This window comes from Linepithema humile, chromosome 3 (genome assembly GCF_040581485.1).
Source record: "Linepithema humile isolate Giens D197 chromosome 3, Lhum_UNIL_v1.0, whole genome shotgun sequence".
Lineage (NCBI taxonomy): Eukaryota > Metazoa > Arthropoda > Insecta > Hymenoptera > Formicidae > Linepithema > Linepithema humile.
In genome coordinates this window covers 4786189-4803095 of record NC_090130.1, presented here as the reverse complement: position 1 = coordinate 4803095, position 16907 = coordinate 4786189, and the positions used below count along the sequence as shown (strand labels likewise).

Below are 16907 nucleotides of genomic sequence, written 5' to 3'. Positions count from 1 at the left end.
TAAAATCCGGACGCTTCGACAGGTAAGAGCAGATAAGATATAAGCGCGAACGACCTCCGTGTTTGCGGCACCGACGAATCAATTTGAGCTTCGGCTCGCCCGGGGTTTATTGCGGGCAGATAAACTCATGGAAAAAGGTGCTCTGAAAGCTTACGAGCGTTGAAAGAGCGCCGACGAATACAATTTGGAGTAAAAGCCATACGACGCAAAAGGATCGCCGACGCGACGTCGCTTTGGTGAAGCCGAAAGACGGATCGATCCCAAGTAAGTTGACGTAATCGCGGTGATACGTCTTACCGACATAAGCTGTGTCGTATTTCGCGTACCTACTCGCGGATCTCGAACTCGCTCACGGGAGCGTATCACCTTACCTAAGCCGTAGATCGTACCGCTCGCCAGCTCTCGTTGAGAACATTTTCTCTTATTGGCTATGTACTGTCGATTTCTGGACTACCTAATCGTAAATCACGGCCGGGACGGTACTCGGCGAGTATGTGCATACCTGAGTGCATTCTTAAGTATATACACTGTAACACGACGATCGGCGTACAACGCGGCTGTGTACGTTGGCGCGGACACGATAAGAGCGATAAGATGACATCGATAATATATTTTAAACGTAAAAAACGTTCAAGTCGCAGATATTAAATACCAATAATAATTACCAATATTAAAATAAAAAATATTATATTGACTTACCAGCACGGCAGCGGAGTTGTTGATCTGCAAAGTTGATCTGTAAAATACAAAAAAAAAAAGAATTATTATTAATATTTAGATTATAGCAGAATATAAAATAATTAGTATCTAAAAAATATTTGCGCGCATTAAACTTTTTGTTTATCTTTTAAGCAAGTAGCTAATAAAAAAATTATTGAAAATTTTATTGTTTAAAATTGGGAAATATAAAGGCTCAGCTAAACAATAAAATTAGATACGATAGGGAATGTTTATTTGTTATTTGTAAGCTATTTTTATAATATAATACAATTTCTATCGCACAGAAATCTGGCGTTTTGGCTCTTTACGCTCTCTATTGTATCTAATTTGATTATTTAATTGTTCAAAATATCAATAAATGTGTAAAAAAATTTAATAATCATGAACACTAATTATTGTAAATGTTTTATTGAATGATTCAAATATTTTATATGCGTTATAACATTTTACGTGCAACATTTTGTGCGAATAACAAATAACAAATAAATGATTAATTACTTAAACGTTGTTCCGCCGGCGTCCGATGCTCCTCCTGAGCCTCCTCCTCCTCTCAGTCCTCGCAGTCTAAAGCACTCACTCGCGTTCGCGTCGCAAATACAAAAGTCGTGCGACTTTTTAAAGGACACTCCCGACGCGTACTTTGCCATTTTAAGACAAAGAGGAAACTCGAATATTATCGCACGGAATACGTTCGACACTCTCTGCAATAGATAACGACGGAAAAGGTTATGATCGAAAACTGTGAGAAATAGTACGAATATTACTGGAGAGGATAACGCGCTGCTACGGAATAATCTGCCTCGTACGAGTGCCGCCGTGCGAATATTAATAGGACAACAAGAAGTACAAGGTCGTGCCGATTCGGAAGGAATGCGAAGAGTAGAGAGCAATAATGTTTATGTCGATACATAGCGCGCGCACGAGAGAGAGAGAGAAAGAGATATGAAGCGCGCGTACCATGCGCGACGACGAAAACAACCCCACCACACGCCGTCAGTCGGTCACGAAACATTAGAACAATTATTGAACATTTATTAAACTCGATTTCAACACAATTTTAATAAAATATTCGATAATATATCCTAACAATTAACAGTTTCGAGATCGACTTGCGACGTTTGGTGAGATTGTTTCGTCGCCTTTAGCCTGCGTGATCCTCTGTCCCCTCCCCCCCCCCCTCTCTTTCTTTCTCTCTCGCGTTATGTATCGGCAGGCATATAGTTGTTTCACTCCTCACATTCTTTGAAATCGGACCGACGTGATTGTTCCATAACCGTAGGTTATCCTCTCCAATAGTACTATCCCTATTGTTTCCCACAGTTTTCGACCTTGCCCTTTTCCGTCGTATTTGTCACGGATGTGACAGAATGTCGAACATGTAATCTGTGCGATAATATTTTGTGCAAATTTTACTCTTGTGTTAACATGACAAAAAATACACGTCTCTCTCGACAATGCCATTTAAAACATACATCGTATAATTTTCACATTCGCATCGCAAACGCGTGTGAGTGTCTTAAAGAACTGCAAAGAGGACTGAAAAGAGGAGGAAGAGGAGGCTCGGGAAAAACATCGGGCGCCGGCGGAGCAACTGTAATTAATCATTTCTTTGTTATCTATTATTTGCGGAAAGTAAAATTTTAATGTGCGTAATAATTATTTCTGAATTTTATTTTAAACGCTGCTATAATTTAAATACTTTGTATGTTGCAGATCAACTTTTGTGAACGACTCCGCTGCTCTATGCATCGTGCCGGTGAGTCTATCTAATTTAATCTAAATTCATTTTAATCATTAAGAGAATAGATTAGAAAATAATGTAAAATATACAAGGTATCTCAGACTAATGATACGGTTTATCTGAAACATCCTGTAAAATTTGCCAACAGGTAACTATTTTTTCGTCGCGTATTACATAAAATTGTTTCCACTGATTCCGTAGCCTTAAATAAAGTTGTACGTGGAATTTTCAGAAATAATTGATTAAGCCTTCTCGATGTTAATTTATGATAATGTCGTGTCATGCGTGAGACAAGGATCTCGCTGTGTTTGCGAGACTTTAATTCTCCACGATAACCGCAACGAATGCAACCGGGCGCGATGACCCCGCTCATTCTCGAAGAACGGCGCGCGTTTTCGCCTCGCTCTGCCGAGCAACGAGAGAGCGAGCGGGTGCTGCCGATCTCGATGGCCGCAAAACGGTTTCAAGGTTTTCCCCTAAGAGCTTTCCGCGCGCGAGGTAACGAGGGCGCGATGCGCGTCTCTGCGGGTAGGACGAAACACTTGCACAAGCCGGTATCCCCGTTCGCCGTATCGCTACGACACGTCCGGACGAAAGGAAAAGTGTGGTCCCGCAAGGCAGAGCGCATCGCGGCGGAAGAGAAGGTGGCGGAGCTCACGGAGAGTGACGTCAGCGAAGAGGAGAGAAGAGAAAAGTGCAACGCGGAGGATTTGCCCCGTCGGCCTGACGCAAGGACCCACGCCCGCATTGTGTTTCGCATCCAACTTGTCGCTCTCGCCCGTACATTGTGCACGGGGTCTCTTCTTGCTCGTGTTGCCATCTCGCGCGCGTTGTCTTACTCGCCCGCTCGCTCTTCCGTCCGCGCGGACGTAGGGCGATCGAGCGAGCGGCGAGCGATACACCGGATTAGGTGGGTAGACGCGTATGAGTCACCTGGAGTAAGATTTTCTTGCGCGCTCGCGCGGAGAGTCGACGCCCTAACCCACATAAATCCGCGGCATTAGCCGGCCAGGAAAGACCTTTTCCTCGCGATACTCTCGTGTGCGCCGGGGGCCCGGCTGAACGAACGCGGCCGACCGGTGGGAGGCCCGCCGTCCGTCGCCCCTTTGTTCGCCCGCGGCGGATGGAATCTCGTCTGGCGTAATCGAGATTCTTTTATTAAGTCATTCAGCAGCGATGATGCACGAACGAGGAGGCGTTACATTACACGCGTCTGTGTGTGATCGAAGGCGTTGCGCTCGCTTTCGATATCGGCCGTACAGATACCATCCGTCGAAGCGGGAGCGGGAGAATCGTTGCGAGCGCGGGCGGCAAAAGTGAATCCCGGGGTTCTTAGAAAGTGCATTTCAGTCGGTGCACTAAGAGCGATGCTTAATCGAAGAAGCCCTAGACGGAAGACAAAGATCCTTATAAGCATCGGAGCGAGCGTGGGTGCCGGCGACTGGATTTTTTTCCCCGTCCCGTTCGATCTGTGCCGCGGGGCAATGCTCGACTTTTCGACGAGCGTGGGCCGCATCGCTTATTGCAGTATGATCGATCCATTAGCATGATAGAATATGATAGAATACTCCGGCGACCTTTAGATAGAAATCACAGTGGAATATAAATTAACAATGTCTGTCTATGCAGCTATTTTCCTCGCGTCCTCTTACTTCTCATCCCGATTCCGAAATCAATGGAATCGAATACGTCAAAGATTTAATATTAAAATTCCTCTCCACCTGAATACTCGAGCATCTCAAAGTAAAAAAGTAGCTAATCGCTCTGACAGTAATCTAATCGCGTTCCACGGGCAGGAGAAGGATTGCTATACCGGCGTATCTAGCGCGTATCGAACTCGATTCAGATCCGAACGATCGGAGTCGGAAGATCGGTCGGCAAAGGGAGAGAGAGAAAGAGAGAGAAGAACTGCCGTGGCGCGGGGCGACGCGGCGCGAGGGGGGAGTGCGTGGAACAATGGGAACCACTGTCCGAGCATTGCCCGGCTGTGCCGCAACTCGCGCACGAGATCCGATAAGATAGGGAGAGGGTCCCTGCACCGCTCGTAGCCACCATTCATCGGCGCCATCGTCGTGGGCACCTCTTTACCCTTTTCACGGCGCGGTATATTAGAGCCATTGTGTTATCTGTCATGTCGGAGATATCCGAAGGGCCAACAGCCGGGACGCGGCGCTGCCCGCCAAAGGAACTAGTCGCGTCAGAGGCGTGAAAAGCATCTCGCGTGGGTGGCACGAGCCCCGGCGCCCCTTTCGGGGCCGACCGTCCCGACCGAAAACCGATGACTGCACCGCGGTCGATTGAAGCAATCATCAACGGATACACGGCGAATCGAGACGCCTGTGTCGAAACGCGACGCCAGCTGTGATCGGATAAATCGCCGATCCACCCGATAATTATGTTTGCCTTGCAATCGCGCGACATGTCTCTCATAAAAATGATCCGGTTGAGTCACGAGTGCGAATACTACGCTATACGATTGCCTTCTTACGTACGCAGGACTCGTCTTGCGAACAAGCCGCGCAACGATACGTTCTTTCATCACCGGAAGCAATTATTATCCGCGAGTGTGCCGGTTTTTCCCTAATTACGCTCCAATAAGAATTGATTCCTAGGCGGCGCAGCTCGGCGCAGCCGTGCGCATGAACGACGAGACGTTGGGAGGAGCGCCTACCCACGCGTACATGTGAGCGTGTGCGCGTGTGTATAAAGTTATCTATTCATTCGTTCATCCACCTACCTACTTGGCACCTACCCACCTATCCGTCCATCCTAATGTCTAACACGCTCGCGCTGTTACTTTCGCGCGGCCCGAATTATTGTAAAAGGCCGCGTAACACTTGCAACGAAGGCTCGCGCGACCCGGTCGTCGCTGTTACCGCTGCCGCTGCTGCCGTGCAACAATGGTGGTGCGCGCTCTGACGTTTCTCATGACGATTAATCCGCGGACAATGCGCGATTGCGCCATGACAATTAGCGACAACACTTTTGCCGGTCGGCGAGAGCGAAATCGTCAGCGCGTGGAGCGAGATGGAGTGCGTCGCGTGAGCGCCACACGCACTTGTGGAACGCACGCGAGCACGCATGTACGAGCCCGCTACGCGGTCGCTTGCGTGTGCGTTTTGCTTACGCTTACCTACGCGCCGCGCCGCTCGCGCGTGCCTACCGCGCTTTGCGTATGTAGAGCATGGGACCGCCATTGTCTATTGTTGCTCGTTTTGCTATTCCCCGGGTCATGGTCGCTCGCGCCGGCATGGCTTGGCCAATCGAAATCACGCTGCCACCTAATTCTATCATTTTACATAAGCGTCGTGCCATCTCGCAAACGTATTGCCGCAACGCCGCTGACTCAAATCGGCAATCTCACGATAAAAAATTATAAGCCTTTTCAAAATTTTAGCTTCTTTAATTTCTACGGTTTATTAGCGAAATCAACGTCCTTATTTTACTTCAACTAGGCTATTATGGAACTACTCATAAAGGTTTTCGATTGGAATAATTACTTACCTTTCGCCTCTCGACTTCCACGAACAGATTAACGAACGTCTTCTTTCTGTCACTCGAGAAGAATCATCGTCCTGTTTGTGTGACCGTTTTGAAACTCGTCTTTCTAAAACAGAATGAAAAAAAGAAGATGAATTGTCAAGAGGTGCTCAATCTTTTAGACACGCTACATTTTAATGGTTTTCATTTAATAGAGCTGTTGTATATACCGTCAACTATTCAATAATATCCTTAAAATATACATTTTATTATAGTGGGCTCTTGATAAAAATCTCTCTCCTCAAAAAGTAATGTTGTTTAATCGAAATTATAATTGTTATTTGTTATATTTTTAAGTAATTTTAGTTTACTGCTTCGAAGAATGCTCAGTAAATCATGTCGATTAGAAATGAAGCAGAGACTCGCTCGAGACATGTTTATTCACGTACGTCCGATTATTACTAAGCGATATAGCATCGCTCACAGATGGTTCTCGCAGCAGGAGCAGGACGACGCGCGGCAAAGAAGAGTAAGATAGAGAGAAAGAAGAAAAAAAAAAGGAGATTCTTATAGGAAGAATAAAAGAAACGGCGAGAGCGAAGAAGGCGTCGGAACGGTCGCCCGCAGTGCCGCTGACTATTTATCATAAGATCGATCGGTATCTCGAAACGATACCGGTCCGATCGGCGTCGTATCGATTCTTCTAAGGGCTTCAATTAACGTTATTAAAGCACCATTAATCTCCGGGTCGACACGACGTACGGCATGCACGGCATGCCGCGTCCCGATCCGACCTCCTACGATCCTCTCCGCGCGTCGTCTGATCCCGCGGAAGGATGCACGGGTATATGGACCGATCTTAGCTTGATCCATTTATTCTACGATCCCCTATCGTGACCAAGTATGTGTCAAATAATCGAGGGTACGTTGAAACGGAACATCAACATAGTTTGAACTATTCAGAGCTCTTTTTTGAGACCATAAATCGTAGTATAGTTACATGATTGAAATGACGAGTGGAAATTAAATAAAATTAGCTGTACCTAAGATTGATTAATATTTACCGTTATAATAATACACTAATTTTTGTATCTTACATAAATTGAGTTATACTTGTTTTATAGAAAATCGGCGTGTTGAGAATTTATTAAAAAGTATTTTTACATAGCAAAATATTTTTGCTACGGAGAGATCCAATACTTTTGTCAGCTGCGCAATCGTCACGCTTGGCTTTCTACCAAATTGCATTCGTCCGTCGGACGGACATTACCAAGACTTGTTCTCTTTTTTTAGGTAAGAACTGTCGTTGCGCGAATACCATAATGTCATGCAAATGCCTTGAATAATTGTCATGTGTCCATTACTAACTAATACGCGATAAGATCACACGCAAGAAAGACGAGTATAAAATCAGGTATCTCTTTGAAACGGCGCATGATGTAGCGCATGAATCATACCGTGAAAGCATTAGGATGAGTCGCGGCAAAGTACGCGCAAATATTCTTATTAGCTGGCAAATTAGAAGCATCGGAGGTCGTTTGCAAAATCGCGTTTCATCGCGATTAGAGTGCGAGCGCATCTGCCGGGCGCGTAAGTGTAGCAAGAAAAAATCGAAAGGAGGACATCGTAGACTCTGCGAAGGCTGAGTGACTGTGCGATCTAACGTAACATCGTTCTTTTTACGTTTTACTACAGAATAAAAAATTAATTAAAAATATAATCAAAATTTATATAACTACGCAGAGAAAATTTTATATTAAAAATTGCCACGATACAATTTTTAACATAAAAGTTGCTCTGTGTAGGGAAAACTAAACATTACAATTTTTAAGAAAGATTATGAAGAAATAAAAATTCTTGAAAATATGCTTTTGTTGGTCTCGCGTATTCTGCACAGATTTCGCCACATAAAGAAAGATGATTTTTTTCGGTCGAAGCGACGGAGACGCGCCAGTGTAAAAGTCGCGCGCGACCAGCTTTCGGAGTCTCTTGTGTTGTATGTAAAGTCGCATTAAGCGCGTATACTACTTATACTCGCTCGGTCCGCGCTAATGAAGTAGACCAGACGCTGGGGCAAGAAGCGTGGTCCATACCGCACTACCGGGGCGTGGCCGCATACATGAATATGAAAAACGTGGTCCTCGAACGAACGAGAGTGCACGAGGCATCTAAAGGCCCGTATGTCTGTATGTTGGAAATGAGGGGTATAACGTTCCTCGGGAGGCGTCATGACGATGCGTTCGGTGGAAGTGAATCCGCGCCTACGCAAGTCCTGTGGAGCCGTGCGACGCAAGAACGCAGGGCTAACTCGACCAGGACCAGAACTGGAGAAAGCGTTCGTTTATATTTTGAATTTCAGCTCGTTGTAAATTGCAATAATAATTTACGAGACGTATTACGATGTAACATTTTCGATTATACATCACACGTTGCGTAATTTTGCATTTTGAATATTTATTATATATTTAGAAATATTTTGCACCTTGTCTTTTAACTTTTAATACACGGTTTTTTATTATTAGTGGAATTATATTTAACTTTTATTGTCACACTGCGAATTGCACCATTCACGTTTAAAATGGTTAATTACATTTCCGACAAATTAAATGCATAATTGAATTCTACACGGCCAGATTCGTGCTATCTCCGCGTCCCCCTTTCCGAGCGTTACGAAAACGCGGCTTAACTATATTGTTAAGAGCGCATCGTCGCGACAAGTCGCACGGGGTATTCGTGTGCTGCGAACCGCGAAGTTCCGTTTCCAGCGGACGAGCGGTCGTGGCGCGTAAAAGAAGAAACTGCCAGGTTGTGCAGCGAAGGATGCATCTGGCGCGAGGTCTCGGCTCGTCCTTGTCGATTCCGCCGCCGGAAACGCAGCCTCTTGACTCCCCTCTACTGGCTCCTTGTGCGCAACACTTCCGGCAACCAGGCAGATCACATTTAGAAAGAGCACGGATTCATCCTGCTAAATGGGAACGCGGTGTCTAAGCAGAATCGCAATTATACATATGCGAAACCTAAGTGTTGCAAGCATAATGGTAACTGTAACAAAAACAGCATTATGAAGAAATGCTTAGAGTTACAGTTATCTGCGAATCTATTAACCTTTGGGCTAATTTTGTTTTGTAAAATATTAGAGAATTTAGTACACACACATAAATAAATTAATTTAACAGTATTTGGATTTTTTTTATATATAAATAGAGCACAAAAAAATGTTTAAAAATAGATCTATAAAAACTAATTGTTTTTAATTGTTTAAGCAAAACAAAATGATAAATATATTTTCAAAATATTAATGAATCCACGTGCATTTGCTGCACTTGCAACCGGATTTCGCTTCGTCTAATCAGAATTACATCGAGCATGTCCTTCGTCGAAACTTTCTTGTGATCGCGATCGCGGCACCTGCCGCAGAGTAGGGATCGATCGAGACCGAGACAGCAAGTCGATGTGGAGAAGGAAGGGGATCCGAAGCGAGGGCAGAGACGCAGCGGGGCGGAGAGGCGCGCGGGAAGATGTCCAAACGGAATCAGGATCGGCATGGGCAGAGAACCGTGCACTAAGCAGCCTCGTCGACATCCTGCCTTTGCCAGGATTGCGACACGCGCTTCGTGGCTCGCGCGCGGAAAACACACCGTGCCTCGGGAGCGGAAGCAGATCTTGCGCAATCGGGCCGCCCATTGTCTTGGGATCCTCCGCCACGGGGTCGACTTCGGCTTCAACGTCGACATCTTTAACGCCATGCCCCACCCGCGTGAACATCTCGCGGCTATCGGGTCACGCTCGACCTTACCATGAAGCGTATCGATCGCATTTCGAATAGTTGCAACCATCACCCGAGCACCTTAAGTGTCGGTTGATTTTCTCTCTCGCTGTTTCGCCATCAATTCCTCTGAAATAGTCTTAATGTAAAGTTTCAAGTGTGTGATTGCGGTATCTAGTATCTTCAGAGCTCTCTACACGCTTACACTCGAAGAATACTTTTTACTTCTTTTAATTGCAAGCGTCGAGCTAATGCCATCTCTAAGTATCACGAGTAACCGCAATTTACGGTATCAATCAATCTCGCAGTTTCCTCGTAATGAAGTGTTCAGGTAATCGTGATTACGGGGAGCAAACGCTGAAGCGAGCCGGGTTCTGCGTAAGTACGCAATTTTGCGAAGGACGCGTAGGCATAAGGTAATGCTCGCCAAGGTGCGCGGAACGATTGCTACACTATTTCCTCCTCGCGCAATTTTACACTTTGCGTGGTGCACTCTGTTAGCCGCGATACGCCGCGCTGGCGTGAGTCGCGCGGGCGCCGCAAAAGAGGCGCGTGTAAAATCTATGAATCACCCATCGCGTTTGCCGATACACACAAAACCGGAAAATCATCCTCAGACGCGTCTCCTCGCCGGGTAATTCCGGCGAACCGAGACGCGTTTATCGCGCCGCGCCGAATGCACCTCGCGTGGGAGGATTATGTAAACCGACCGGCCTCGAGAATGCACACGATAGAGGTAAAATAGGTGAAAATGTTTCACGACTACGTGCGTAAAATGACGAAATATCCTAACGAAATACTAACGAAAGCGCTTAATGAGCGGTTACTATTTTCGTCACGGACTATTGCCTTTCTAATGGATAATTGTTGTCCGGTTTTTCTGTTTCTCCACGATCGCATTTCTACGACCACGCGATTGTCGTTCCCGGCATTTCCCGGCGATGTACTTTGATTTTCTTCTGCGACACTTTCTCCAACCGAAATGTGGATTCGAGTTAGCCGGCGCCGATCACGGAACGTAGCGATTCATTAAACACGAGGCGGTCGCGCGAGCACAGTTATCGCAAGTACAAATGGCAAAACGACGTGCCATATTTTTTCTTTTTTTTTTTTTTTTTTTAGAATCGTTCCAAGGCAGTCGGCTAGCACGATCATAATCGAGACGAGCTTCATCCGGCAGTGCAGGTTGCTGCAGATGCGCAAGGATAAAATATTACGCGAGTGCTAGATTTAGAATGCGATAAGGAGATTGTTAATCTCCGAGACGACGTAGGAAGAAAAGACGCGTATGTTTGTATATCATTACATCGTTGCTTCTGAGTGAAATCGTGTTAAAAGTGAATGTCAAATCTCGCCTCGGCAGAAACTTATGCAAACAGTCGACCTTGAGGTCTTTGAAGATCCACAACGTAAACATCTATTTAGAAGATGTTAAATGCATGTAATAATCTCAACTCGTTTGCGACTTATTTTATCGAGCCTTCGAGCCTCGCGCACTGAATTCAGATTTTCCACTCCGTATTAATATGTAAACGTATCACCGTGACACTGTCACCCTCCTTATTCATACGCGCGGATGAATGAGCAGCGGAATCGCGTAAAGTATCAATGTGACGCGTGAGAGAGGAGAGGAGAACTTGACTCTCCGCTCGCGCATCTACATTAACCCCTTCGCCACGAGATCACGTTGCGGCGCAAAGACGATTCTATTTATGCGCGCAACCGACTCGGACCCGGGGTTAATACGATGATATCACTCACGGGATATGCTTACCTACGTAAGTCGATTAGCGCAGGAAAGCCGGAGACGAGTTTTGCGGTCGAAACCGAGCACCGTGGACCAAAGTGTATATCTTAAACAGGGTCGGCCGTGAGGGACAAAACGGGTGAAACTAGTTTCCCAATTCTTTCGCGAGATCTAGATATCCGAGCCTCTGATCCGCTGATGAAAAAGAATCTATTTCTGATGCTATCTGTGAGTTATATGCATACGTATCGCGGATCAATCTCAGAGTGAGATGCTTCTAGCATTTTGCGCAATTTTGATCTGGTCGAGTTTTGAGCACAGATAGCCGAGTAAACGGTTTCAGAATAATGTTGATCGCTTTGTTGGAGGCAGATAAGCAGCGTAACAGAGGAATAAATATGTAGTGTAACAAAGAGAAAGGAGAAAATCCTACTATTAATGATTATAATTGTATGCTGATGCGTCTAATGGGTCTAAAAATAAAATTATATTACGTCTAATGGAATGGATTCAGTTGCGTATCAAGATATTTTTAGAGTTCGTGTAAAAAATGGGAGCGTAGTTTTGGAACATCTACAAAAAAAAAAAAAAAAAAAAAACGAGGATCCCGAACGACGGCACTCGCGAGGTCGGTAATAAAATATATCTCGCTCCATAATTATACCGTCGAGCCCTAAATATTTCTCTCCGCGCCTTCCTTTCGATCTGTCGGAATGCAGCGTACGAGTCGCTCCTTTTCTTGCTCCTCTCCGCTTGAAAGGTAGCGCGCGATCGTTCCTTCTTCCCGCTTGCCCTTAGCCTTTTTTTTCTCTTTTCTTTTCCTCCGCCCCGCGCCTGCCCGGCTCGTGAATACATCTACGAGTTAACGAATTTCGAGGCGCGTGAACTGGCACCCTTCTAATCCTGACTAACGTCCACGTCGAGAGCGAGGCTGGCAGAGCACGCGAGGACACGAAGCGACCGGCGACTTAAGTCTCAGGGATCCACAGGATCTCAGCTCGACCCTATTTCGCAGACCTCTGAAAAGGGGAAAAGGCACGCTTTATTCAACGTCTTCATCATCTCGCATCCACCTCGTTTCGCTTCTCGCTTCACGTCAAGACACGACTGCAATATTTCATCGCGTAATCACAGGTCGCTTTAAATGCTCGGTTCTTTTGCGGAAGGAAAGAAAGTCTTTGAATGTTTCGTCCGATGTTATTAGTATCATTATTCAAGCGATATCAAAATAAATGAGGAATTTTGACGTCAAATATTGTCAGTTCGACATTATTTTCATTCTTCAGAGTTATAATTTCTACAGTGAGACACTTTCAAAATTTCAATTGCATCATTATCGTTATTATTATCGGACATAATGAGCGTCCTCGGCGATATTTCATCGTAATGAATAGCACTCGCTTACTTGGCTTATCCGCGCGTACTTTCTCTCAACTACGAATTCCTTAACGAATGTCAAGTCCTCAAGTCGAAAAACTTTCCATTCGACTCGCCGTCTCTTAATTTATTCATTTCCACAAAATTTCATTTCAATATTTCTACACATAAGACATTTGAACCTAAGAAAGCCGAGAAAGTGAGCATGAGCGCAGACTTGGATCAATACTTGAAAGAAAGTACTTCACCAAAATAATCTCAAGTGTCAATAGCAGCGGGTTGAAAAACACGGAAATGGAAAGGGTTATAGACGCGCTGTTATTAGTCATTGACAAAGCGCAGAGTTGCAGAGCGCAAAGTTGCAGAGCGTGTTTCGGCTAAGGACTCGTCGGCGGCGTCGAGGGCGTCCCGTCGAAAACGGCGAGACGAACGGCCGTGCCGCGTGCGAGACTGTTGCTGCTCTCTTTACCTCACCGTCCTCTTTACATCCGCTTTACATACACCCCGCGTGGTCACGGCGGGGCCATCGTCCTCCGACCGCTGCTGCAATGTTGCAACGATTATTGTGCCCCGCTATCTTCACACGGTAGCGACGCGGTAGCGACAAGCAACTTCTTTTGTGCGAGGATGCTGCGCGTCTCGCGGCGACACAATGGCTCGTTTCAGCAGCGACCGGATTTCGGAGTCACTGAATGGGCTATTGGAGCGAGGAGCAGACACCGCGTTGCCAAAGCCAATGAGGTACATCACGGTAATAATGTGCATGGGTGTTGACGTATTAGACGCGATTTCCGTTACATTGTTGACCGTTCTCGAGACCGTCGTCTCCAAACAGTGCGGACTGATCCCTTTTGAGCTCGCGTCATGCCACACTTACCACTTCACGAAAATTGCATATATAAATCGGTCTCGAGGCTAAGAAGGCAAGACTGCGTTACACGACAATCATCCGATTTCGCTTCGATCTCTCGTAATGCGATTCGCGTTTCACGGTCCGAAAATACGGGCAAATCACGAGACCGACTTCCTCATAAGAACGCCCACGCTAATTAAACGAGCCGATACATATACTTGGCACGCAGACGGCTACGTAATGACGGTTGCATTGCGCAACCTTGATTTCGCTCGTACGTAAAACTATTGTCCGCGCACAGTTGACTCTTCTTCCCTCGGCGCACGGGCCAGCTTCAGCGCCGGCACATGAACTCGCCAAGCCACTAAACTAAAAATTCAAGGTCCCGATTCTACTTCCGCGCTCCTGTTTCGTCGACGAGCGCGTCCTCGACTCGGTTCAGCTTATCCGAATTTTTTCAAGGCCGCGGCCCCACGCGAGGACGGCGTTCGTTGATTTTGGGGAAATCCGGTCGCACGCTCGCGTCTCGCATAATAAATGTTACACGTGCGGTCAATATTTTGGCAATTCGCAGACTAGTCTTGGATAGTGTTCGCTTTGCGATTATGATTACGCAAGGTAAAGCGTATACCACGCTGCATTCATTGCCGTGGCCGCAGCAGCGAATTATTACGCGCAGCCAGGCGTTACGGATATATGGAGCGATATTTTACCGGCGCTTTAGCGGTAACAGGATCGCTTCGCTTTTTCTAGTGACTGATTACGACCCCGGTAATGAAAGACCAGTAAGGCGATTTAATAAATGACGTGGGGCTGTGATTCAGATCGTTTCGGAAGAATTATGAAGCAGAAATATGGAAAGTACGAAATAAGACCTAAAAAAAGATTTTAACTAGGAAATAATAATATTGCATTCAATACATAATCAGAAAATATTATGTTTCATTAAATTAACACATAATTTAATAAATTTTTCCAGCTGATAGCATGAGAATTGTTGTTATAGTGTCGCACATTGTAAGATTACGCAAACGAAATTGAATAATAATAACACATGAGGATCAAGAAACGAGAAAATAAGATACAAGAGACGATAAGGCGTGGGATGGAGTGAGAAAGAAGAAAAAAAGAGGGAGATGGAGCATATAAAGAAGATGCGCGCGAGATCGCGGTAGCAATCGGCGGGAACCCATCATTAAAAATCAGTTAACCTCGCAATTATCGTACGAGTCCCAGCCTATTAAGCGCGCGTAATCGGAAGAGGCTTTTTTGAAATAATCGTCCACGGCGAGCGCACGGAGAAACGAGCTCGCGGGCACCCGTCGATTATGCGACTGCTCGGCGGGAAGGAAGCGCTTTGTTTCGCGGAGCACGAAGATAATAGCCGGAGACGAATGGCGAGTCTCCTTCGAATAGTACATTTGCGAAATACCGACGGTTTTGCGCAAACATCGCCTGATAAACTCGCTCGGCTCACGGCAGAAGTTTCAAACGTTTTCTTAATCTCCGGTAAAGGAAGCTTCCGGTAGATTTGTTTTCTTTTTCTATTGAAATCTCTAAGCTGAATTTGTTGCAATCGATCCTTATAATTTCTCAAGAAACGTCTGCCTTTTCTATCTGTGGATTAGTTTTTGTAATTTTGCAATCGCGCACGTCGGAAGCCCGAACGAAACCGTTAAGCGAGAAAGCTTTCATTTAGCGGCGTAAGCAGCCGCTTACGAGTCTATAACCCTTTCTTTACGTACGTTATTGCTTCGTTAAAGCGTCATTTTCTCCTCTCCTGATTTCCACCGTTCAAGACGCTCGGCGGAGGGCTATTTGATGGTAATTATTCCCCAACTCCGGCTCACGCACTTAACTCTCGGCCATATAAGACTACCGGAAAGGCCGTTTGCTCTCGATACATTCGACCACTACATTGAAAAGAAAAACGGGGCAAGAAGAAAACAGAGCGAGGACTGATCGGCGGGGAGTAGTTACGAGTTACGGATGAGCTTGTCGGTACTTAAGTGGCGCCGAATAGGGACGCGTAAATACAACCTCGCTGCGGTAATGGTACTTTATGTACATATTATGTGAATCAACCGAGCGAGGTACGAAACGACTTCGAGATACGAAAAGAAATATTTGAAGTTTGTATGGCTATGATTTCGATTGGAGTGGATAATGCAATGCTTTAACCGATGCATCGACCAATTTCATTTTCGATAACGATAGCTTCTTTAAGCGTATTATAATATATTAACTTTTAAGCATTGCAGTATTTTTGACAAGTATAATTTTACAAGATAAGAATGTATATATATGATATCTAAGCTAGAATTAAACAGAGAGAGAGAGATTAAAATATTATTTAACGTAAAATATTTTAAAATATAACTGAAATATTGTATTATAATTTTATTGTACATATTCATAATACTTTTTTTTCCTAAAACCAATCTTAGAAATTAATAATAACAGTCACATCTGCAACGTTATCAACGGTATCATCTGCAAAATAATGCAAATGTATTTTCGCTGGGGAGGTACCAGTTTTACATGCGGCGATCTTTTCATGATAAGATCGGTCATATCATGTCGCTCGCTTCTGTTGATCGCTCGCGATGGGAAGACAGGCGAGGCGAGTCGCATGAACCAACAAAGTCGGAGTACGTTTGTGGATCTCTCGGCTGTGTGTGTGATTAATGCGACCCACTGTGGCGAACGCAATATAGAACGACGTGTCTCATTTGCATTTGCGTTTCGAGGACCACCGTGTTTGACGTCGAAAACCTCTTAACGAGGAATTATTAAGGAACAATTAAACTCTCGACGAAACTCACAATGTACACTGCCAACATCTCACAAAACGAAAAATGTGCAAGAAGGAAATATTCAAGCGTTGTCAGTGCTTTATTTGTTGTTTTCTGACGAAATGTATTTATTTTTCTCACAACAGTTTGCTCGCGAAAACTGCATGCTTATATTCCGTTTATCTAAGGATTTAATTATTTTTTGTAATTTTATATTATAAAAATATATTTTTCTTTTCCAAATTATTGAACCAATTAGCACCTTCTGATATTCCATTAATAACAAATAATCATCTCCCGTCCATTTTAGGTCAATAAAAGAATGTCTTCTGAATCATTTCTGGGCCATTTTAAAATTAATTAAATTGCTACCTTGCTGTCAATGCGAACTTTGCAACTACGTTGTAAGAATGTCTCCAAATTATTAC

The 16907-nt window shown here is 45.0% G+C and overlaps 1 long non-coding RNA gene across 2 annotated transcripts in view; it reads right to left on the bottom strand.

Moving 5' to 3' along the window:
- The window catches only part of LOC105676432 (uncharacterized), a 202142-nt gene that overhangs the window by 157674 nt on the left and 27561 nt on the right, over window positions 1–16907 (bottom strand). The window contains exons 5-6 of one of the 2 annotated variants that reach the window (XR_010889123.1): window positions 5966–6068; window positions 700–736 (exon numbers count right to left, since the gene is read on the bottom strand). This is a non-coding gene — a long non-coding RNA (uncharacterized lncRNA). Of the gene's footprint in view, window positions 1–699; window positions 737–1218; window positions 1904–5965; window positions 6069–16907 lie in introns of those variants that run through there. The other variant, XR_001101388.2, reaches the window with a different exon arrangement.